Raw genomic sequence first — 25,551 nt, 5'->3', positions numbered from 1 at the left:
AACTGAAAGTACCTTTCCACACAAAGACTTACACATGAATGTTCAGTGCAGCTGTATTTGTAATAGCCCCAAACTGGAAATAACCCAAATGCCCATCAACAGGTGAATGAATGAACACATTGTGGTATATTCATACAATGGAATCCTACTCAAAAAGAAATAACTATTGGTATGTGCAATAACATGGAAGAATGTCAAAATAATTATGCTGAAAGGAGCTAGACAAAGATACACACTGTACAATCCAATTTATTAAAAATTCTAGAAAATGTACATAATCTGTAGCGACAGAAACCAGATCATTGTTTTGTTGGGGGTGGAGTAGGGGGCAGGGACAGAGGGAGGGAGAGAAGGACTTAAGAAGGCCTGAGAGACTTCGCAGTGGGGGAAGTGATGGATATATTTACCATCCTGATTATGAGTACAGTTTCTTTGGTATATCCATGTCAAAAAACATCAAATTTAGCACCTTAAATATTACAATTTATTTATGTATCAATTCTACCTGAGCAGAGCAGTAACTAATAACGAACACCTTTTCCAAGAACTACAAGGGAAAAGGGTGAGATTGGGTATCCATCCTTAGAACACCCAGCCAGGATCTGACTGGCCAGCCTCACCCTCCTGTGCACGTCCACTCCAGCTTGGCCATGGCTGGTCTTAACCGGTTAGCAGCTGGAGCCACAACGCCCGAGCCTCAAGAACTGACACCTGAGATGTGACGCTCGGTATCAGCAGCAGGGGTCAGTCCCACACGCTGGTGGGAAGACTCTCTTCCTGCCATTTAACCTGCTTGGTGATGAACTAATGGTAAGAAATAAATAAAAGGAAGGGCTCGTGGGGGTGTCTCAGGCACCGATGACAGCTGCACAAAAACCTGCTGTGCTTATGAGAAGTTCAACATGATCAACTCCTCGCTGGCTCATTTCAGGCCCAAGGCCCACATCGCCTCCTTTTATGAGGTTTAATATCCCTTGGAAACCCTCTCCCCTTACATTCTCCATCTCCTCCCTGGAACAGCTCCAGAGGGGTCTCTGATTGGGTTACATACAAGGTCCTGGGCTTGCAACTTCCTCTCTGCCATAAATCACCCCTTACACACTCACTTTTTCCTTCTCAGTGTTCTTCGGTATTAATAGCCCCAAATCCTGGGAGCATTTGAGAACTGTTCCAATTTTGGTTTGAAAATCAATTTGGAAGTTAATGGTTGGCTTTGCTCAGACTCCAATCCCTCTGGGAAGCTGAGTTCCTACAAACCTGGCCAAGCCTGGGCTGGGGGCTCCCCTTGAAATGCTGAATACTTCGGTCTCAGTCTTCTTCTTTTACTCTGTCTCTAAAATCAAAATGTTACTGTTGCGGATAAGGGGTGGAACCTAACACCTTGTGCCCTCGGAGCTTACAGATAATGCTTAAATAGACCACGGAAGAGGAGGTCAAGTTCTGTTAGGAAAACAGAACAGTCAGTATGAAGTCCGGTTGTGCTGATTAAAAAGCCTCTGACGATCTTCTCCACTTTTTTGGAAACATCTATTTCCTAAGTCAGTGCTGCATCCTCTGTAGGTTGCTGACCTCCTGCAAGAAAAATGAGAAGGTGTCAGGTCTCATCAAATGTTGCTGCAAGCAGGGACCCTCTGCTGCCAGACAGGCCTGCCCCCACCATAGGCCAGCTGGGATGTGCATTAGGGATAGAGGAAACAGACCCCTTGTTGGGTTTCTCTGAGAAGACAAAGGAGAAGCCCCTCATGGACCAAACCGCACCAAGAAATGGAACCACTATTGTTCAGCCGTGGTACTAGCGCCAGAATTCAGCCATGGGCACTCTGGTTGGCCTTCCTGAGTGCCCCCTGCATAAAAAGAAAAGGGTAAACACCGTGTCCAGCAGCCTGTTGGTGACCAGCAGTCCTGCGGCCCCATGGCTGGGCTGCCCAGCACCCCCTGGCCTCCCTTGAGGCTGGCTTGGGCAAACCTGTGAATTGCAAGCTTGAGCCCAAGTTTAAATAGTATTCCTCCTCCTTTCTCTAGCTCCTTCAGCCCTAGTTCTACCCTTAGATATTAGAGGCAAGGTTTCAATCTTTCCCTCCACAACTAGTGAGGGGTCTGCCTGTGGTACCCCTAAACATGCCCCTTAACCTCCAAGCCAGTCCCCTGTGCTGTTACAGCAGGCCTCTGTCTCGGCCCAGGGTGGGGCTCAGGTATACCAGGGCGAATTATTTATTTAGGTGTAGCTCCATCAGGCCCCTCCTGGAGACACCATCAACAGTACATCTGGGAAGGGAGGCTATTAGTCTATTCATTCGAAGGAGACAATGTCCCTTTTGAACCTGATATATCTCATTTTGGAAGAGAACAAAGCAGGACAATTGCAGCTGGAGGCAAGCAGAAAGCATCTGCTTCCGTGACGTCAGGGCTCCTTCCATGCGGCTCCCAAGGCGCCTGGTGTCCCTTCTGGCTCCCCAAACAGGGTCCCTGTGGGGCAACGCGATGATAACAAGAGGCTCCCATTTACAGAGCACCCCAGCACACAGCACTGCATCTGCACTGTCTGGTTTCATTCTCACAAAGCCAAGAAGAATTGAGTTTTCTCATCTCTGTCATACAAATGAGAGAACTGAGGCTCCAATCAGTGAAATGGTTTGCCCGAAGTGATACAGTGGGGCCAGGACTCCACCCCAGGCAGCCAGTGCCAAAGCCTGTGCTCCACCCGCATGTGGTATCCAGCCTGGGAAAAGATGGCAGCAGGAGGCTGGGCTCCAGCTCAGAGGCCTCCAGGCAGCAGCTTATCCAAGAGCAGTGGGGAACTTACACAGTGAGTCACATGCCCTGGGTTCCCCAGAAAGCATCCCAGATCTGTGATGGGCAAGACAGAGGCAGCAGGCAGGCCATGGAGACCGGCCCTGATGACATTTCCTTTTCACAGATGAGAAACCCAGGCTCCAGGGAGGTTAGGAGACTCTCCAAAGTCATGGAGCTACAAAGGGACAAAGCTGAGACTCCAATCCGGACCTAGTGCCCTGCAACCCAGGGTGGCTTGAAACATGCCTAAAGGGAAACCTGTGTCATTTACCAACACTGCGAACATCATTCAAGTCATGAGAAAAGCCCTCATGCCTGTTTACAGCTAAGAAGTGCCTCTCTACTGGGCTGGAACTCAGCTGTTGTGCCCCAGACCTCACCCTAACAAGGAATGAATGGCGGGGGTCTCCAGGCACATGCACAATGCACCAACTCTGGGCACCACCATGCAGGGGCCTCAGACTCTGAGACACACGCACCTGCAGCTACTCATGGACTAGAGCAGTGCACACCCCTCTGTATGTGAGAACTCAGATTCTTGGCAGGCTGGCGGCTTTGCCAAATGGGGGGACAGGCACCTTGACTTCCTGGAGACTCAGCGAATGACAGGAGGCGGGCATGATGCTAACATCCCCAACCTCTTCACATGCCACTGGCTGGCCCTGAGCCATGCTCCCTGTTGTCGCACCAGTACACCCTGGTTGTCCACAGCAGTGACTTGCTCAATCCTGCATCCCGACTTGGTTTCCTTCCCTCTGTTTCACATCCCTGATTCCTGGGATCACTTCCTGATCACTCAGACTTCATCTCAGAGTTGCCTGAGATGAACGTGGGGTGGTGCCTTTCTAGAAAGCGTCTCTCCCACCTCAGACCCACAGGCTGTCCCCTCTGTGACTCTTCCCAGGAGGCAGGACTGAGGCTGAGGGCTCAGGCTCTGGAGAAGTCGGGGCCTAGAATGGGACTCAGGCAGGTTCTTCCTGGGCACATGAGCTCACCTCCCACCGTCTGTTTCCTTGGAGATAAAACCACCATAAGTGCACTGATGTCACAGACCAGTGTGCTGTGTGGTGTGTTCATGACAAGCTCATAGCACTGTGCCCAGCACACCCTGAGTGCTCACTCACAGACGGCTTCCTTGTGATGGCTCAAGTGCATGGGTCCCTGCCACCCATATGGGATATCTGGATTGAGTTCTAGGCTCCTGGCTTCAGCCTGGCCCAGCTATGACTATTACTGGCATTTGGAGGAGTGAGTCAGCCAATGGAAGGTCTTTCTCTGTGTCTCTCTGCCTTTCAAATAAATGGAACCTTTTCAAAGGGTGTCTGCTATTATTACTGGTGTTCTTTTGTATGAGAATAACCCAAGCATTGTCGTCCCTCTGTCACCTGAGCTGTGATACCTCTGAAGTCCCACGGTGAAGATATTTGATCTCTGCCTTCCCCAGGGATCCCCTCCCAGGCTTGGTGCTCAGTACACACCTGTTGCATTCAGCGGCTTTGTTTACCCTTTCACGATCCATTCCCTAATGAAAGCGACAGAGACACACACATTATCCTGCATGGCAACTCAGGGAACAAGGCTCTGAAGGACTTGTGCCTCTTTTTCCTCTCAGCCTAGTGTGCTGCTCAGTGCAAGCCCATGGGCAGGAGGAGGCAGCTGGGATCCACGCCCTGGGTTAGGATTCACTCTCACATGTTGATGGCACGCTAGACAGGGAGTGCCTCAGGACAGTATCTGTGTCCATCTGTGTTCATGAGTCTCCAGGCCAGGCCCGGAGCAGGTGCTCGGTAAATGCTTGCCCGCAGGCTGCAATCATCTCATCTTGGGCTGTCAAACAGCACCAGGCGTCTGCCTTGTGAACTGAAGTCACCGACAGCTGGATAGAGCCAGAGCCTGAGCTGATTTTAGAGGATGCTTCACAAGTTGGAAGATCGTCACGACTTTTTAAACTTTGCCCTTCCCATAAATGTTATGGATGTCAGGTTACATTAAACTTTGTGGGGTATATAAACAGCTTACATTCAGTTTTCACACCCAAAGTCTTAAAGTGTCTCAGTTTGTGGGATCCCGAGTCTTGATGATTCAGCCACTGTGATGGAATCTCTGGCTCCTTGCTAGCACCAATAGTTAGTAGCTAAGATTTTAAACATTTGACTAGGAATGAATGCAACCACCATTTGGGACTATTTGTGAGATACTGGGACAGCCTAGAGTGTGCATGGGGCCATTTCTTAGCGCTGGGTAGCTCCGCCACTCAGCTGACTCCACTGGCCGCTATGACTGGCAGAAACCTGTGTCTTCACATGCAAGAGATTTCAAAACAGATTTTGTGCTTAGGAAAGAGCCATCAGAAGTCTGTGCACTTAATTCCAAGGTGAGGTCCCCAAGCCTTCTCAGAGTTCACAGGTGTAGAACCACCTCACTTAGAGCTCACCTTGGCTGCAAGCTACCATCAGCAGGGGTGTCTGGGACCCAGTCTGGATAAGGAAATCAGAATACCTGAGGGTGGGACATAGGATGGGGATTGCATGACTTTCTCGGGTACCTGTCACATGTGGCAAGCTAGCCTGGAAACTGGCTGCTCTGAAGATCACCAGTTCAAATACCTGATTCCCCGGCAATCAGCAGATGAGAAGCAGGAGGGGGCAATGGCAAGCAGTAGATGCATCATGTACATCAGAAGCAGCCATGGAGGCCAGCGCTGTGGCGCAGCAGGTTAAAGCCCTGCTCTGCAGTGCCGGCATCCAGATGAGCCGGTTCGAGTCCCAGCTACTCCACTTTGGGTCCAGCTCTCTGCTATGGCCTAGGAAAGCAGAATGGTCTAAGGCCTTGGGCCCCTGCACCCATATGGGAGACCCAGAAGAAGCTCCTGGCTCAGATTGGCATAGCTCTGGCCGTTGCTGCCATCTGGGGAGTGGCCCAGCAAATGAAAGATCTTTCACTCTCTGCCTCTGCATCTCTAACTCTGACTTTCAAATAAATAAATAAATCTTCTTAAAGAAGCAGCAGCAGCAGCAACCGTGAGAAGAGCAGAGCAATGAATCATGGGTACAGGGGAGCCACCACCCCTTCTCTTTGCCCCCAGCACGTGAGACATGCACCTCTTAGCCAAGCACTTGCTGTATGGAGTCATGTCTACCTTTTTCTTATTAATTTCAGATTGTGAGCTCCTTGGAGGAAAGAAGCAGTTTTAATTCATCCTGACACCTCTGATGCTGGCATCACATCTGGGACAACGCAGGAGTTGATGAAATGTTGGTAGAGAGAGTGAAACAAAGAACAGCCTTTTGCCTTCATGCCTGGCCCTGAGAATGTTACAGTGACAATGCCTAACCAATGGGACAGAACCCCCCCATGAGTGGCAGAGGGTTTATGGCCCTACATCATTCATTCAAACACACTAGTTTGACACCTCCTGTGGGCACTAGATGCCAGAGTGTTTGTAGGGGAATTCGGAACTGAAGAGGTTTAGGAAACAGACGTGTGGAGACAAGGGCACCACACACCCAGAGAAGGAGAAGCATGGGACATGTTCCACGACACTGATGGGCAGCTGCCTGGGACTCAGGGTCCAGTGGCGGTGGCCAAAGCAAGGTGCTGCTCCACGAATTTCTTTCCCAGAACCAGAGATGATGCAATGCCCATGAGAAAGACTCCCCTCCTAAATGATTATCTTTTCTCAAAACCTGCCACAGGGCTGACATTCTTTATTCTGAGAAACCCACTCATGGTAAACCTCATTCCCATCATCCTGGATGAGCAAAGCATCGTCCAGCTATACTTCCATCTGGTCCCCTTCTTCCTTTCCCATGGTCACCTCCCCCTGCACCCTCATTTCTCCTTTCCTTTTCCTAATCAGCAACAACTATAACCCCTGGATCCCTCCCAACTCACCACTAGCTCTTGAAAGACAGTTTCTGTCTGTCTCTCTCTCTCTCTTTCCCTCTCTCTCTTCCCCTGCTCTGAGCAATTCTCTGAGCTTGCCCCAAATCTTCCCAAAGTCTGTCATGTCCCAGAGTAAGGGCCCTGGTTTATCAGCTGTAGCTGTTAAGTTGGTCATTGCTTCCAGAAGTTCCCCAAGATAATAGGAAAACCACTTGAGAGCAGAGAGATACAGGCCAGGGGTGACTGGAATTGGATTTCAATCCTCACTCTGGCCTGCTGAGTTCTTCCTGAACACAAGCTCTTCATGTGAAAGATATCTCAAGACAGGAGACCACTGGGATGTTTTACTGGAAAACCACAGCAGTATTTCCTGATCTCACATGCACAGATCGCTGAAACTAGCCCTCTAATAAATGGAATTTTCCTCATAGGGATTGCACACGCCTAAACATAGAATCTCACCAGATCCCTGGAGTGGGGACTGTTTCCCCCGTTTTATGGAAGGAACACTGGGAGATGAAGAAGTTAGGAGAGTTGGCGAGGGTCCCAGTGATATGGTGGCGAGACAGGGCAAGCATGCCGGTGTCCTGGACAGTCACAGAAGGACCTTATCTTCCACAAAGTCTTTGCCCATTAGTGCACGTGTGATAAATGTCATGGACTCCAGCAGTCAAATCACATGGCTGGAGTCTCACCAAACAGTAATGGTAACCAGAGCAAGAGGACTGTCTCTTTAAGGACTGCACACACTGAGGGCGAGAGGTAAGTCCCAACTGATCTACGGAAGAACAGACTATTCAAGGTCACAGGTCAAAGTGCAGGTCCAAGAAGTAGAATGAGATCCCATATCCATCATGCAAGGGGCAGACGGGCCTAAGGGAGGCTTAGGAGTTGGGGAGGCAGGATGTGAAGGTGGATAAGATGTTTTTCAAAAGGAATAACAAAGTATTTAAGAAAATTTGCTATCCGGGGTCCTTCAAAATCCTACTTCCCATTAAGGCAAAGTTTGTTCCAGATTGCTCCATGCTGGTCCTTGGGATTCAGACACGCATGGGCCAGAGACTGCGGTACAGGCTACCGGAGTCCACTGGCCTGAGGAATACAGAGCCTTCGGAGCACAGCAGGCCCAACTGGCTGGATCTGTAACAAAGCCGAGGCCGTCAGAAGGACAAGTCTGTTGTGGCATCTGTGCTTTGGATTTGAGGCCAGCCCAGGCTTCCATGGGTACCTAAGAAGCAAGGGGCCATTTCATTAAAAGCACTGATCCAGGTTCTGCAGAAACCACACCCCCAGAGGGCTCCCAGAGATGCATGGCTACATCACAGGTGGCAGACATCAACGCCTGGCTAGTGGCTCATGAGTAGACATCACCCAGCCTGTCAGAGGCCACAGCAGATTTTAGTGGGAGGGGCAACTTGTCTTTCAAGGGATTCTTTTCTGAGGCTCTGGGAGGTGAAGCAACCCTAGCGATTTCCTGGGTTAGAATCCTGCCATAACAGGTGCAGATGCGAGACAGCCAGAGAGTAGCCTGGGGAATCACAGGTCACACAGCTATGTTCATTTTTGCATAATCTGTTCTGGGCCTCATTCATTCACCTGCGCTGCTTAGCAAGCACAGAGTAGACTTTTCTGTAATCTTTTTGCTTTCACTTTTTACTTTTCTGTAATTTTTTTTTAAGTAGCTCAACCTGCCTTGAATATGGGCTACATATAAGGGGAGGGAACCCAAGGAGAGAAGTTAGGGCAAAATCTGAGGTGTGTGGATTGGACTCAGGGCCATGGGAGGGAGGACTCAGGGGCTGGCTCTTGAGGTGTCCGCATGGGTGATGAATCAACACCACTCACTAAGGGGGCACACAGCGGGAGAAAACATGCTCAGATAAGAAGGTTGTGGATTTCCTGGGCAAGAGCCCCAAGTGGAATTGACACCAAAGCCGGGGAATAGCTGCACAGGACCCAGGAGAGGCCCTGTCAGCCAGCCAGCTGGATGAGGCTACACCAAGGCAGCCCCAGTGGATGACCTTGGGAGGCCTCTGGGGTGTGTAGATGGAGAATCAGGGGCACCCAGACAAGGTCCCTGGAAATTCAAGAAGCTAAAATGGGCACAGAGCTGAGAGAGGAGCTGGCAAAGCCGCCACTGATGCTCAGGCTGCAGTGGCAGGAGGAGGGTGTGAGTGAGGCGACTCAGAAGCTGCAGGACTTTGAAGAGGATGAGATGGAAGAGAGCACGGGGCAGCTTGTGTGTGCCCTCTGCAGGGAGAGCAAAGGTTTGACCTGGGGTCTGCTGGCCCAGGCCCCTGGGTCTCCCCTCAGGCTACACGGCAGCGATGAAGGGCCCTGTGGATGCTTGCATGGGTCTCTGGCTTAGACACAAGGCGCTGGCAGAGTGGCTCCATCAAGAGTGATGATTAGGGACCGACACTGTGGCCTAGTAGGTAAAGCCGCCACCAGTAGTGCCGGCATGTGGGCTCTGGTTCAAGTCCTGGCTGCTCCACTTCTGATCCAGCTCCCTGCTAATATGCCTGGGAAAGCAGAGCAGGATGGCCCAGACTGGACCGTTGCAGCCATTTGGGGAGTGAACCAGCAGATGGAAGCTATCTCTGTCTCTCCCTCTCTCTGTAACTCCACCTTTCAAAATAATTCTAAAAAAAAAAAAAAAGAGTGACGATTAACAGTCACCAGAACAGACAGCGTCTGGTGTCACACAGAAGCTTTCTCCTTCCCTCTAACACGAGTTGCAGGCCCTCTGGGGGCTGCTGGGGCTGCTTCTGCAGCAGGGTTTGAAGAGGCAGGATAGACTGCCTCATCCTGCAGGAAGTGCTCGGCGGGGCTTCCTCCATGGGGAGCGGTCCCTGGCTCCTCACATCCTGATTTAGAGAAGCAGATGACAAGGACACATCGGAAGAGATGCACAGTCAGTCATTCCAGGGATTGAGAAACACAGCTGAGGCAAGCGTGGGTTCTACCTTTCTCCCGAAGACTGAGCAAAGTGAGAACGCCTGGTGACCTCCTGCAGCGTGTGGCGGGGACTCGCCCAGCTCCCTGGTGAAGTGAAATCGTGGAGGACACAATCCCTGTGGAAGGCACCACTCATCAAAAACACACACGTGCTTATTTTCTGCTCCAACAACTCTTCTGTGCAGCCTCTGTCCTAGACAGCATCCACCGCAACCTGCAGAGATAAAAATGCAGGGATAAGGGGCAGCGCCATGGCACAGTAGGTTAATCCTCCACCTGCAGCGCTGGCATCCCATATGGGCATCGGTTCTAGTCCCGACTGCTCCACTTCCAATCCATCTCTCTGCCATGGCCTGGGAAAGCAGTGGAAGATGGCCCAAGTCTGTGGGCCCCTGCACCTGCATGGGAGACTGGGAAGAAGCTCCTGGCTCCTGGCTTCGGATTGGCGCAGCTCCAGCCGTTGGAGACATTTGAAGAGTGAACCATCGGAAGGAAGACCTTTCTCTCTGTCTCTCCCTCTCACTGTCTGTAACTCTACCTCTCAAATAAATAAATCTTTTTTTTATAAAAATGCAGGGATAAACTCAATGGCTCTCAGTACAGCATGGTTTAATTGTACTGCAGTATATGCACATCGCTGTGTGCAGCTGTTAAAGAGTGGGGCAGGTGCACACACTGATAAGAAAACATCCAGGACTTATTTTGAAGTGAAAAACACAAGTTAAACTAGTGGGATGATGTGTATAGCATGGCCTGGTTGTTACTGACAGGTTGGTGTGCCCATAGAAGGAACACTAGAAAGAAACTCAAGGTTACTCTTCCAGAGGTGGCTGGGAGGGTGAGAAAAGGGGGTGATTCTTTCAACTTTACAGACTGATGTGCTGGTTGTGTTTGTACAACAAGGCTGTGTGATGGGTGAGATCTGATGCCTGAATGTTGGCATCCCAGCTGTCTTGGACACAGAAACCCCAGCTCATTCACCTTCCCCAAGGCTGCTAGCTACCATGGCAACCTGAGTCACATGATGGGCCTGTTCTAAGAGCACAGCTGAGGTTCCCATGACCATAGATGATACATAGGGTGGGCCAATCTTGGTCAGTTCCAAGCTTCTCCCAGCCACCTGGGCACCTGTGGTGCTTCTCTCACTTGCCTGGGCTACTGTCTCTCTTGCCCTCACACCTGCCAAAAATGAAGGAAGGGAGCAGAAAATAAGTTAAAGCAGAAGCCAGGTGATCCTGGGGCCTTCTCCTCCTGTGGCAGCAGCATGAGCACAGAGAGTTGGGATCAGGAGCAGCAAATGCACTCTAACCACTTCCCTGAAGGTCGACCATCAGCCTCATTCTCGGGGGTCTGGTGTGACTCTGGGATTGGCAATGTCAGGGGCATTCTGAGATCTCAACTTTGAAGCTCAAGCTCACTGCCTCAGGTTCTATGCAACACGGCTTCAGACTCAGTTAGAAAAACACAGCCAACAGATGATATGTGCCTACTCAGTGTTGGGGGTTCTTCTGAGTCCTTGCTACTCAGAGTGGGCCATGGACCACCACCACCAGCAGCAGCAGCAGCATCCAGGAGCCTGTTAAGAATGCAGCATCTATCCCATTTGGGTACCAGTTTAAGTCCTGGCTGTTCCACTTCCGATCCAGCTCCCTCCTAATGTGTCTGGAGAAGTAGCAGAGGATGGCTCAAGTGCTTGGGTGCCTGCACCCATGTGGGAGATCTGGAGGAAGCTCCTGGCCTTGGCATGGCCCAGCCCCACTATTGTGGCCATCTGGGGAATGAACCTGTGGAAGCAAGATCTCTGTCTTTCCCCATCTCTCTCACTGTGTAACTCTGCCTTTCAAATAAATAAAAAACAAATTTTAAAATGTGTTCTGATTTCAGAACACACAGTGAAGTCCTGGGGATGAATGAGCAGAGCCATCCAATACCAAGTGCAGGAACAAACCAGAAGCACATGCGCTTCACCACCTGATGTTCATCTGTTCCAAATCCCAGCTTACAACACACACCTCTCCCACCAACACAGCCCGTCTGTGCATCAATGAGAAGGAGACTATCTCATGAGAAAGCATCCACGGGGAAGAACAATGCATGAAGGCCGCCAAGGGAGGAAACACTTTCTGACTTGCAGCATGTGGAGCATCCTTTCGCCCAGAGTTGAGCTTTAAGTCCCGCTCTTTGTGAACCGTCTCAGGAAGGGTGCCATGCTGCTAGGTTAGCACAAGTAGGTAACACACTGTAACAGCTGCCGCACTTGCTGCTGAGACTACTGTCTAGGGAATCTGGGCCAGACACGCACAGCCAGGAGCTCCTTATCTGGAACATGGTCAGGCCTGTTAGGCTGGTGGGAAGTTTGTGAACTGAGGGTCAGGGGAGCCTGCTTGGGACTCCTGCCTCCCAATCATTGTGCCCTCCGCTCTGTGACTGATGCATCCTATTCCCATCACGGTCAGCTCCTGGGTCGTCACAGACATTCAAACACAGAGACCCACGTAATAGACCCCAGGAAGCCACAGCGTGACTCTCTCTCATCGGGTACCAATTGAAAAGACAGGCCTCCATGTCAGTGGTTCCCAGGCACACATGAGGATGTTAATATCAGCCGCTTTCTTTCCATCCCTTCCCTTCCCACTTGTATGACTCCTTTTTCTTCAGATCACCCGGGAAGGTGCTCTTTAACTAAAGATTAATTAATTCTGCCTCCATCACTGGAAACATCCAGAAGACTGATCAGGATACTTCCAATGAGATCTGATACATTCACCATCCTGTCTTAAAAGGGGCCCTCTCTCCACACCAGTGGCTTGATGCTAGCCTTGCATGAAGAACATGCCACCAGCACCAGGTGGCCTGTGCAGCTTCTGTCTGGAGTGGCTTTCCCTGGTCCAGCACACTCCACTTCCCAATATGTTTCTGTTCCTTCCAGCTTTTGACCTCCTGCTTTGTTTTCCTGCTTATTCCCTCACTGCAGTCTATCTGCATGTAAATATGAGAGGGTGAGGATTCCAATCCGGTTTACCCTCACTGTTTCCTCAGTGTGTGGTGCCTGGTGCAGGGTAACTGCTCAACAAACATGTGCTTGAAGACTAATGGTCTAAGACTGAGTGTCTCACAGCTGAGGCTCTGTCTGGCTTCTCTCATTCGTGGCTTTGGCCATTATCTACAACTCATATTGGTCCCTGCTATTCTGGAGACACTCCAGAGCCCAAGACCTCATCTCCTCGGCCTGTGTGCAACCCGGTTTAAATGCAGCAGGAACAGACATACACACAGGGCTAAGGGCCCACATGCTAAAGCCGGTTGGAAAGCCTCCCACATCCAAGACCTGGATGAGAAGCAAGGCCTTTGATACAGGTGCTAAAGAGCAGGTGGACAAGAAGCCCTAACACGGAGAAGAGCTGAGAGATCCTCCAGGGATAATGCAAGACTGAGACCCTCCAGAGAGAACACAAAGCTGAGAAAGACCATAAAGCAGAGCTGCACACCCAGTACCCACAGAGCCAGAGGCTAGGAGGAAACAATCCCTCAACACGATTCTTTGCACACGCAGAGGAGAGAGCCAACCACTGGTTTCTTTACCCCATAGCTCATGACCTGTTTATGGCTGCCATGAGCCATAAAAATACATAAGAGTTTGTGTCTCGGGAATCTTTGACAGTCCTGCTCTCAGCATTCTGAGAAGTATCCTGGGTCACACTGGGGTCTGAGCATGGTCTCTACAATGGCGGGGTAAACGGGGAGGAAAATTCCTGCATTCAGCTGTTAGCCCCAAACTCCAATGGCCTGGTTACCCAAGGATGATGTAGCCTGGCTGAGAACTAAGCAGTGATGGAGATCAATACTGTGGCCACCAGAGGGAATGCAGCTAGGCTCCAAACACCTTTGCAACAGCCACCCTCTGAAAAGGGCAGCCAGTATCCTGAGTTGCTCACCCACTCACTGAGGTCAGGCTATGCTGGGCCCTCTTAGAGGGTACAGGGTGGCTGTGGTGGTGGGGCACCAGAACCTCTCAGTGAACTGAGATGGAGGAAGCATTCATTTCCCAGGGCAGCTGTCACAGAGACCCACAGGTTGGGCAGCCTCAGCAAACAGAGATTTACTTTCCTGTTGGTTCCGAGGCTAAACACTTCCTTTGAGCCCCTGGGAGCTCTAGGGATCCCTTCTTGCCCCTCTCTAGCCTCCAGTGCTTTGCTGGCCATGGTAATCTTTGGCATCCCTTGCCTTGTGGATGGGTAACTCCAATCTCTGCCTTGCTGTCACATGGCCTTTCTCCTCATGTGTCTCTGAGTCTATTCTTTTAACGACACCAGGATTGGGAGGCCCACCCTACTCGAGCATGTCCTCCTTTTAATTTAACTAATTATATCTGTAATGACCTTGTTTCTAAATAAGGTCACATTCTGAGGCACTAGGAGTTAGGATCCCAACTTATCTATCTTGGAGGAGACAAGATGCAGCCTATCAAGGAGAGAGACAGTGCTAACCTGGAGAGGTCAGCAGCTAAGGGATTCTATAGTTGGCAAGTCCAGAAAACCTCCAAGAGAAACAGCTGAGTAGGGAGAACAGACCCAGGACCCAGGACCCTAAGCCTTAGCATTGACCTAGTACCCAAGCTGAGTGTAAAAAGTAGCGAAACTGCCTAGGGTGGACCTCAGGGGCTTAAACAAGTAGCATAAACAAGGAGCGTATCAGATGACCATTGCAGGCTGGAGACCAGCACAACCTGCCTGGTGCTGGCCAGTGTGAGCCTGAGAGCTTTCACAATGCAGCATAAGGGGTGGTCGGGGAAAGAGCCTCAATAGGGACCAAGGTTAAATCTTACTATACCAGACCTTGGCCTTGAAGTCAAGTTTATTTTGGATTAGAGACATTACAGCAAACAGGGAATTCTTAAATCTAACTAATGTTGTGGCTGGACATTTATAACGACGCTAACCATATCCCTTCACCTGTAGTCACACACTTCCATGTGGTACACAAAGACCAGCCCTCGGGATATGGAGGTCATGACTCAACGTGGCAAACGGGGTTTTAAATGACAGAAAGAAGCCAAGTGCAATGTCACTGGGCTGGATAAGCCAGTGTCGCTCCCGCTCCTCCCCCTCAAATCCTGCAGACAAGAATATTAATAAAATAAAACTTCAAACTCTGATCCTGGAGCAATAACAGAGCGCCCGTGCCAAACTGCACAGCCGGGGGGAGGATGTACGGAGCTGAGCAATCTGCGGACAGCATTTCTCGACTGAAATTCTTGAAAGCTTGCAGTGCTCGAGCCAAAATGCTCTGGAAAACCATTTCTATGGAAAATGCAAACTTTATGAATTGCACATGTGGCCACATAGCCAGCTCTACGGCTCTGAACGACAAGATCTACACAGAAATCTGTCCCCACATCAGAGACCACCAGGGCTAGTGCAGACCATGCCATGGCTCCCAAGAAGATGGGAAACCTGTTCTGGCCCTGGTCCTTCTTGGCAAAGCGGAAAACAGAACCCAGTGGAGGCTGCAGGCTAGACTTGGATGTGACAGACAAAAGGGCCACTTCCCTTTGCCTGAAGGGACCTGCCTGGAGAAGGAGCCCCCGAGGGGAGAAATGGATCCTTTTCTAGCTACTTACCTTCTTTGTTCCCTCTTCTCCCATCTGGGAGACAGCCATCAGAACTGTACTTTTCTTGTGTCGTAAAGTGAGTTAACGGCTTCTATGGGAAGTGCTCAGAAAGCGCCCAGTCCATCCAAAGACCCAACATCAGTTCTCACCTGCAGCAGGCAGAGCCTCACGATCTTCCCCCCAGGTGGCCTTGTTGCCAGCACTCCCCCTGCAAGTGCATACTTTATAGATCTCCATTCCCTTCCCACTTTGTCTCCCAACAACCTATTTAGAGTCTGGACCGCTTCCCACTCCCTGTCAGAGGATCTGAGGACAGGAAAGGCCCTCCCAGGTCCCTCAGCTTCCGCCCCTGCCCCAAGGCAGAGCTCTGTTCACACCGACTCCGACAGATGGATGTCGTTTCAATACAGGAAATATTTATTGAGAACCCGGTCTGGGCCAAGCCCTGCACTCGGCGCTGCTAGGAATACACAAAGGAGTAGGGCAGGCTGAGTTCCCGCCGTCCACACAGGGGGACTGGAGACTCAGGCAGGACTTGATGCTGGAGTCATGAAGGAGAAATTTCTTCTTCTCTGGGAAATCTCACTTTCTGCACTTGAGGCCTCCAACTGATTGGATCAGGCCCACCCACATCATCTAGGGTCATCTCCTCCATTCAAAGTCCACTGGCTGTAGATGGTTAAATCTGTGTTTTAATAAATAACTGGGTACTGGACTTTGGCCAGATTAACAGAACCCAGCCAGCACACACTTGTCAGTTTTTCTTCCTGACCACCAGCAACTTCCAGCTCACTATGAAATGCAGAGAAAGTAGCTCTCTAGTGACTTCACCAGCTCCCCCAATTGCATTAGACTGACTCTCAATAAAATATCTTCCATGCCACTTTACTCATAATGGTCTCATCCCCTGACCGCATATGGCTAGGAATTGTCTGGCCTTCTGGAACACTGGATCAGCCTACTGAGCCCTAGGTTACAGCCCATTCGGGAGACCACACCTTGGCAAGGGTGGGGGCACTCCCATGGGGTGAAGTTTAAGTCTTAAACCAGAAACCAAAATATGATGCTGTTCCTCCCATAGCTTCATTATAGGGCCTAGACATTGAGGTGTGTGAGCGGCCCCTAAACTGTTGCAAATCACAATCCATCCTCACAGTGCTGGGTCCTCCTGTTCCCGAAGGATTGTCCACACACATCGCTTGGTGAGTGCCACACCAGGGGCCCCCAGCGGCTGCTCCCCAGGAGGCTTTGGCTCTCAGAGAGGCTGCCATTGTCACTGAAAAACTGAGGATCCACATGGCCGGTGACAAGTTTCCACTGCCCCCACCACTAGGTATCAACACCAGGTGTCACCAGTCCCAGAGAGAACAAAGGCCCCTCTAAAAACCCTGAGCAGTCACATATGGTGACAGAATTCCTGGGACAACCCCAGTCTTGGGGCATGGAAGCTTCTAAAGAAATGCCCTTGACAAGCCATTCCTTCCTGGGGCTCCCATCACAGGCAAGCTCGCCTACTGAGCTGGCCCTTGGTGCTGTCAGCTCCTTTGTCTTCCAGGGGACTGGAGACTGGTCAGTCCATGGGAAACTCCCCTCCCTCCCTCTAGCTCCTTAAACCTCATCCAACAGGCAGTCTCTCCCCTAAAATACACGTAAGTGGTACAGCCCTCATTTGTGTAATTGGTCATGAGGTCATAACCAGTATCTGTGGTTTCTTCTTCTACTAACCATTCTGTGCCCTCATACTCAGTCAGGACCTCAGTTAGCTGAGTTCTCTTCCTGGTGGGGTGACCCAAGCCTTAATTCCTGGAAGGCCTGAGTCCCTAATCACCACGCCTACTTTTAGTTGCCGTAGTTTACCAGTAACCCTTACTACTTTGCACGGAAGTATTAAAAGGCACCCCAGAGAACCTCCAGTGTTCTAGAACCAGTCATTCTTTCCCTGTTGTGTAGCTACAACCCCACTATTTCACGGTAATCAGGATCACTCACTCCAACCAGAAGAGTCAGTACTTACTCTGCATGTTGGTTCAGTGGCCTAAGCAGCTCAAAATGGCCAGATCTTATCTTTCAATTTAATGAGAGTACAGTTGTAACTCCAGCTGTAATCCTGTGTGTGGACTGTTAGGCGTAACAGTGAGAGATGAAACTCCCATTTATAGCCCTTGCTTCCCAGACCCATGTACTCTATCAGGAAAAAATACTGTATTGTGGTTTCTTCTTTTTCAAATTTGGTTATTTATTTATTTATGCCCACAGCTGCCAGAGACAGGCCAGGCCAAAGCCAGAACCTGTGAACTCTATCTGGGTCACCCATGTGGGTGGCAGGGCCCCAAGTACTTGGGTCATCTGCTGCTGCCTCCCAGACACATGAGCAGGAAGCTGGATCAGAAGCAGAGGCAGGATTCAGCTCTAGACACTCCATGATATGGGACATGGGCATCCCAAGTGGCAGTTTAACTCACCGTGCCACAATGCTCGCCCTCTATGGTTTCTGATTCAAAGCACAAGACTGTGCCTTCTAAACAGAGCCCTGTCCTTCCAAGGTATTGCTTCCAAGTGGAGCTGCCACTGAGTCTTCTGTAAACCACTGCAAATCTCATTCAGCCCACTCTCTTCCAGCTGATGTGGTATATGGTAAGGCCATTTATTCCTTGGAAACACGACCATACTTCCTCTACTGAGAAGTGGCTTCTGGAATCATGGTTCCTGCTGTAGAGAATGCCAGGATGGTGGGTAAAGTACTCCGTGAAAGCAGGAGTAGTGGGGCTAGGAGAAGCACCATGCAGAGAGAAAGCTAAGCTGTCTGGGATACAAGTCTCATCCAGTGATGCCAAATACCTGGCACCGTCAAGATTGAAGAGGCCCACCATCACCAGTCTGTCACCACATGGCCGCCCGCCTAGGCCCCCCAGGAACAGGATCATTTCAGAGACTTCATGTTGGTCTCTGCTGGAGGCAGATTAGGTGCCCAACTGCAGTAGTAGCCGTGGCAGCCCTCGTAAGGGGGATGTCCGTGCTGCTAAGCCCCTGCACGTCCTCCTCCCCAGTCAACGCAGCACCTGTGTTCATGGCCCACTGAGCTGCAACTGGGGAGCTACTGGCTGATAGCTACCAAGCTGGTCACTTTGTCCACCAGCCAAACTCCTCCACAGTAGATGGTACCCTTTGGATGTCCACACAAGACAACACCTTCACCATTTGTACTCATTCTGAGAGAGGTCCATCTCTGTACCTGTACCTAGATATTCTTATCGTTCGTCTTCCAATCCTGCTCCTTTCAAGTGCCTGCCCATGCAGCTGCCCACAAAGCAAAGTAGACCCATGCTCCTGGCCATTTTTCAGTCCTTACTAGTGGACAACCAAATGTTCTGCTTAAAGTCCAGTCCTTGGGGTCCAGTCAGCACAAAGAAACCACACAGAAATGCAAACAGAAGAAAGTAAATATAAAGAATTACTAACAGGGGCAGGTTTTTGGCATACCAGTTAAGACACCACTTGGGATGCCCGTGTTCCATGTGAGAGTGCCTGAGTTCAAGGTCCAGCTCTGCTCCTGATTTCAGTTTCCTGCTAATGCACACCTGCGAGGCAACAGGTGATGCGCCAGGTACTTGAGTCCCTGCGACCCACATGGAAGACTTGGATTGAGGTCCTGGGTCCTGCTTCAGCTTGGCCTTGGACTCTGGCTTACCCTAGTCCCAGCTATTGCTGGCATTTGGGGAGTGAACTAGCAGATGGGGGAAAATCTCTCTCTCTCTCCTTTAATTTCTCTGTTCTTCAAATAAATAATCATGAATAAATAAAAAGTCAAGAAAGAATTACTAATAGGGAATTAAAACAATGGCTAGTAAGAGTTGAAGCAAACTCTGAGCAAGATCCTGGTGCAGATGTAGGTAGCAGCCACAGCCACATCTGAGATAGTATGTGCCCTTCCCTTCCCCCAGGGCTGGGATGAAGACCTTGGAGAAGGCCGGGCGGGGAGAGGAACCTGTTGGGATTCTACTCTCTGGGATGTCAGGAGAAGGTATCTATAGAGGCCATGCTTTGGAACTTCCTGTACAGCCATTTGAGAGAGTCTTGAGGGACGCCACTCACAAGGAAGTGACTTACTGATGGCATTGTCCTAGAGAGAATATGTTGAGGGGCAGCGAGGAATACATGCCACTGGGCACTGCGGGAGCTCAAGGTGTCCCCTCCCCACTCCCTGGCAGGAGCCCAGCTCTCAGGACCCAATCTGGAAACAGCTGGCTCTGCAGATACCTGGTAGATCCAGCTCCTGCAGCCAGGAACAGAAAAGCTCATCCTCTCTGGTGTCACCACAGCATCTATCAGCAAGGTTTCCCTGCTTTCTGCTAGCACAGAAGTGTTCCCACAGAGCAGGCAAATAGGGGTGGGTTTGGAGATGATGGCAAAAAATGGATTAGTGTGCTGTTGCTCGGAGATGGGACCAGAGAGGAAGGTGGGACAGAGCACGTTGCCCACACCCTGCTCACAGATAAACCAAGCAGGCACTGCCCTTGGTCAGGAGCTCGGGCTGCTGCAATCAGGACAGGAAGCCTGAGAGGCAGGATACCAGCTCCCTCCACCCTGTCACTGGGTGACAAGCTCAACCCCAAAGCAGGGGCCAAATGATCTTAGTTCTGTTTGCCTCTGAGCAAACCACCTTGCAGAGTAACCCTTGTGGGTTTGACGCTAGGGGACTGACAGCCTTTGCTCACCCCCCCACCCCACCCCCAGGGCTAGGCTAACAGTAGATGCTTAATAACAAGCAGCGACTTCAGGAAAAGAGGTTTTCAGCTCCATGCCTCAGCGCGTGACCAAGCTTAGCTCCAGGCTCACCCTTCTACAGGGCGATTCCCTCCCTGTGACCCTGGCTGGTTCCTGAGAACTCGCTGTGTCTGGAGGCTCCCTTCCACCCTGTGAGAAGCAAGTGTCATCCTCAATCACACTCACCACAGCCTGGCCCTCTCAGAGGCCGGCAACAGCCCTCGGTCCTCGGGACTAAGAGAGCGGGAGGTGTGCCGGGGATGGGGGAGGGGGGCAGGGGGAGCAGTTCTTGACGTATCTTGGAGTTGGCTCATAGTTTTGACCTTTGCGCTTGGTGAGTGAGGCTTTTGGAAAGGGAAACAGAGAAGCAAACGGCCGCTGTGGCACCTCTGGGATTTGGGGTCAAGGAAAAGATGCACCACATCTGGTCACTGGGCTCTCAATCTTGTAGCATCTCCAAGTTGGGGCCCTGATTTCGTAAACATCTCCAGTCAGGGCTCACAAAGCAAAAACTGTCTCGCACAAAGAACGTTCCAAGAGATTCACAGCCTTCTCCAAGGTCCTACAGGCCTGAATGAGCTGCTCAGATGCTCTCTTCTCCCCCTGCCCGATGCCCCCTACCTCCTCCACGTTAGTGACATCAAGCACGTCCCCAGCCACAGCCCATAGGACCACCGTACTCCCCTGCTTGGCTTTCAGAGGCTGCTGGGGCCCTGCCTCCGGGAAGCTCAGCACCCATCTAGTCCAGCAGACTCTCCCCACTCGCAACACTGGAGGGCATGGCTTAGACCTTCGAGCTAGCACAGCAGGGTTCAACACAGTCAGCTTGCAGCAGGAGCTCACCAGGGCCAGAGAACAGGTCTCAGCAAGGTCTGTGAGGCGGAACAAAGCTACACAAAGTGCTGGGCACTGGACCTGGATGTCAAAGACTAGGAGCCTGGAGTATTGGAAGTGTTCATGCAGGCATGCCCCCAAAATTTCACACAAGGAGAGCAGCACCCTCACTTCCTCTTGCCACAATCACAGCCCCTGCCTCAGACCCATCTACCTCCTCCTTGGGCTGATTTAGTTGGAAAAGTTGGATCAAGAACATGCTGTAAATCCAAGGTTCCGTTACTACCTCTCTGACCTCTCTGAGGGCAGGAGTCACCTTGTCACTGGAGACGGACACTTCAGGGGCTCTCTCCTCAAGCAATTGTGGGTCAACTAAAATGGGAGTCCAGGAACCCAAGCACGTGTCTATTTGGAGAAAATATGAAACATTGAAAGACAGAACGGCTGGTCTCTGACAGTGCCTCCACATGAAGTGGGTAGAGAGGGAGAAGCTCCTTTCAGTCACTGATGAGTCCCTGCAGAGCCAAGGTCCTCCGTGCTCAGCCAGGACTCTGCATGAAGCAACCCAGATGCCACACTTCGCCCAGCTGGCAGGGCAGGTCAATTCCCAAGTCTCTGATGGGTACACACATCCTCCTCTTTGCCTCCTGGTTCCACACAAGCATCCTCACCCCCAAAGCCACCCCTTCTGCCCAGAACTCGCAGCCAAGCAGACCCCACGTGTGCATTACCTGTGCCGCAGCCCCCACTCATTCAAAGCCTCCCTCGCTGTCCATCAAGCCTCAGCCAGCGCTGCTAAGTCAGCCAGGGATTCCTTGTCTTACTCTCAGGACACGGGATTCTCTGAAGCTTTCCAGTCTCAGGGGAAGGCCACCTGCCCTGAGAGGCTGTCCCTGCCCACTTGCCCAGCATTTGTCATCTCTTCCTCATCTGTTTCACCTGTTCACGCTCTTTCTTGCCAACCAGGCTCCAGCCACCGTGAAGTCAGGCACCACCACAGGATCTGGTAAATATCAGACACTCAACACACACTCGATGGAGGACACAATGAGGCCCTACAGATTCCCGCCCCTCACAGAAGGCATTCCCAGCTGGCTGACACCAGCATGATCATTTATACCTGTCTCTCCCAGTGGGTGTTATTAGCCACAGAACTCTTTCCCACTCTAAAGCAGTCTTACCCGAGCAATCTGAAAGCCCTCTATCATGTGGCCCACAGATGCTATGTCTTCCAGCTACCCCACGGCAACATCCAGTCCTGGCCCACAGGCTGCCCCAGCCTCTGCTCCCGTTCCCACAGATTGATTCACTCAAGCCCCCATCACTCAGTTGTTTGGCTTCAACAGGAATTCAAATTTGGCAACAGGGCATCTTCAGGGCCCTCCCTCAGGGCAGCTGGGCAATCAGGGCCATAGGCTTCAAGCCTCTATACAGGAGAGGGTGAAAGAACTGCACTCCAGGCAACTTGCTTACCCAGCTCTGGGCCACTGTAGAGAAGTCATCTAGGACTCCTAGCAAACTGGTCCCTGGGAGACCAGCTCACGCCTTCTCTTTTTCCTGCCTCCCCCACAAACAGCCGCAGAAGGGGGTTTTGCAAGCACTGTTTACATTCCTGCCATTTTTGCCTGTGTTTAGACTCACTGCAAAACACAGCTTACACATTCACAAGGAATCATTGGCCCTGGTGGATCTCAAATACCCTTTCTTATAAACCACACAGCACTGTCTCTACCCCCTAAGACCATACGCCAACATCCTCATCTTATGGCCGCAGAAACTGAGGCTGGGAGGGGCACAGCTGTGCCCAAGCCCACGTCTCCTGCCCCGGTAACCTGTCACCCCCATTTGAGGGGCAAAGCCTCTGAGGGCCTGAGGTTCTAGTTTTTAAGAGAAGAAACTGATTTGACGTTTCAAAACACTCATGTTCTTAGGGCTTGGACAAGTCATGGAGGCGAAGTGTACATGCCTGGTCGTGAGTCACTCCTGGCGCCAGGCAGGCGTTTGCCTGATGACCAGGCTTGGGCTTGGTGTGTCAGGAGCATGTGGCACAGCTCCGAGCACAGGAACCAAAACCACTGTGCTGAACAGCAGCTCCTCTGGAAAGGGCCAGGGCCAGGCGTCCCTGAGAGCAGGTGCTGAGACAGGACGAAGGCCTGGCCTCTGGTTCCAGCCAGGACAAGGGCTGAGGGTCTGCATGGCAAACTCTTCCTTGGGGTCTGCACCAGTGGGGGTTTAGGGGCCACTCACCTCCCCTTAAGAAAAGTATCAGGGCACCAGGAAAGGAGATACCTACTGAGGCCCATCATATAAGGCCAGCACCCAGACAGAACCCTCCAAAGCCACCATAGACTGAGCCCAGAGAAGGGGCATGAGGTTGGAGGATACCATGAGGGCTGTAAGCCCTGTGGATCCCAACCTACTCTCTCTGCTACCACTGGCCCCAGGCAGAAATTGAGCATGGTTCTTTCTAAATGTCAAACGAGACTTCCAAGCAGGGCTCCCTGAGGCCAGGCCTTGCTCCAAGGAGTCACATTATAAAGAAAGCTATGGGCTATGGGCTCTGGGGCACAGGCACCTTCTACAGAGTGCACTGGACGCTGTATGGGCTTGGGATGGTAGTAGGGGCCAAAGACTGGCTCAGGAGCCTCAGAGAAATGGACTCCTTCCCTGCAAGAGCACAACACAAATGCCCTGGGGACCTCGCTGCCCCTGTGTCCCCAAGTCCAGGAGGCCCCTCTACACATGTCCTGGCTCTGTCCTCCACAGGTAGGGAGGCCAAAGGTTGGTGGAGCTCCAAGGACTGCTAGCCTAATGGTCTCCCCAAGTCAAGGAGATTTAGGGCAAAATGGTTTTAGAGCCAAGTTACTTATGGCATCCCTAAGTTCCGGTTGGGCCCTCGCTGCATGGCCTGTGCTGGGTTTGAGAGAGGAGAAAATGCTACTTCGATCCTTAGCGGCTTCCAGACTAACAGAGGAAGGATAATAAAAACAAGTCTAAAGTAGTAATTTGGTGCCCTGGCTTGGGTCACAGAAGAAAAGACACAAGTAGAAAAGCTAGTAAAATCCAAATAAAATCTTGAACTAATACATTGTATCAGTGTTGCGTGTTTGCTCCCTCTCTCTCTCTCTCGCTCTCTCGCTCTTGTTCTCATATTGTGGACCATCCCCTCCAAATTCACCCATTTATTTCCAGCATTACTGAGGTGTAACTGGCCAAAGGACTGTATCTATCTCAGTTTCTAATGTGATGTTCTGATACACATATGCCATGTGAAATGATAACCATGATCAACCTAATTAGCATATCCATCACCTCACATTTTTTAATTCTATGGTAAAAGCATTTAAGATTTCCTCTTCTAGAAAACTTCAAATATTCACTATAGAATTATTAGCGGTGGAGGCTGGTGCTGTGGTATAGCAGGTAAAGCTGCCACTTGCAATGATGGCATCCCATATGGGTGCTGGTTTCAGTCCCAGCTACTCCACTTCCAAGCCAACTGCATGATAATCTGCCTGAAAAGCAGCGGAAGATGGCCCAAGTGCTTGGGCCCTGGCACCCACGTGAGAGAACTGGAAGAAGCTCCTGGCTTGGAGTGAACCAGCAGATGGAGACCTCTCTAACTCTGCCTTTCAATGAGGTCCAGAACTTACTCATCCTGTGTAACTTAGACTTGGTGCTCGCTGACCAAGACCTCCCTATTTCTCCCACTCCCACTTCCTGGAAATCACCATTCTACTCTCTGCTTCTTTGAATTCAACCTGTTTAGGTTTTACACACATGTGAGATCATGCAACATTTGTCTTTATGTTGCTGGCTTATTTAACATAGCATAATGGCCTTCAGCTTTCTCCATGTTATTGCATCTGTCAGAATTTCCTTTTTAAAGGCTGAATAATTTCCCATTGTGTGTGTGTGTGTGTGTGTACACATATTCATACACATATCACATCTCTTGTATCTACTCATCCATCAGTGAACACTTGGGCTGTTACCATGTCTTGGTTATTGTCAGTAATGCTGCAGAGTGAGCACAGGACTGCTGATATTTCTTCCTCTCATCAGGGGTAGCACAGTTATGTCAGGCGTTAACATTAGGAGAAACTGGGTGAGGGAAACAGGGGAAGCTGCACTCTCCCTGCAAATCCAAAGTTATTCCTCAAACACTGATTTCAAAAAGCAGCCACTGTGTGTTGGGCACCATATGAAGTCCTTCACATGTTTTACATCATGTAATCCTGTAATCCTCCCCCCGACGAAAGCTGCACAGGGACTGCAGTTAAACTCTCCATTTAACAGCCAAGAAAACTGAGGCCAGAGTCACAGAAATTCAGAAACTAGGCAGGTGGCCAGAGGCTGTTGGAGGTCACAGGTACTGGGAAGAGCAGAGACCAGACAAACACCTGCACCACCCTGCGTACAGAGGGGCTGTTGGATCAGTTTGCTCAACACACAGCCAAGTCCAAATACAAAGGAGTGATTTGCCATAAGGGCCCAAACACACACAGGGCTTCCTGAGCCCCTGAGAAACTGAGGCCCACCTGTGAAGACTCCTCCTCATGCACATCAGCCGCCACCCCCCGTCTCTGCGGCGTGCAAAGCCTTCCAGCGGGAAATTAAATTCTTTCCTCTTCTCTCCTCAAGGGCCCTGGAACACAGTCCGCAGAAGCTTACCAAGGGAAAATTCTTTCCTCCTTCTATTTAAG

The 25,551-nt window shown here is 50.9% G+C and overlaps 1 long non-coding RNA gene across 2 annotated transcripts in view; it reads right to left on the bottom strand.

Moving 5' to 3' along the window:
• Positions 1-230: 230 nt before the first annotated feature.
• LOC127490504 (uncharacterized) overlaps positions 231-25,551 on the bottom strand; it is a 102,396-nt gene continuing 77,075 nt past the window's right edge. Inside the window, exons 3-4 of one of the 2 annotated variants that reach the window (XR_011389737.2) lie at positions 9,645-9,850; positions 231-1,572 (exon numbers count right to left, since the gene is read on the bottom strand). This is a non-coding gene — a long non-coding RNA (uncharacterized LOC127490504). The remainder of the gene's footprint in view (positions 1,573-9,644; positions 9,851-25,551) is intronic. The other variant, XR_016236138.1, reaches the window with a different exon arrangement.

The sequence above is a fragment of the Oryctolagus cuniculus genome, chromosome 6 (assembly GCF_051225735.1).
Source record: "Oryctolagus cuniculus isolate XC-2025 breed Fujian yellow rabbit chromosome 6, ASM5122573v1, whole genome shotgun sequence".
NCBI classification, from domain to species: domain Eukaryota; kingdom Metazoa; phylum Chordata; class Mammalia; order Lagomorpha; family Leporidae; genus Oryctolagus; species Oryctolagus cuniculus.
This window is presented reverse-complemented; position numbering and strand designations above follow the sequence as displayed.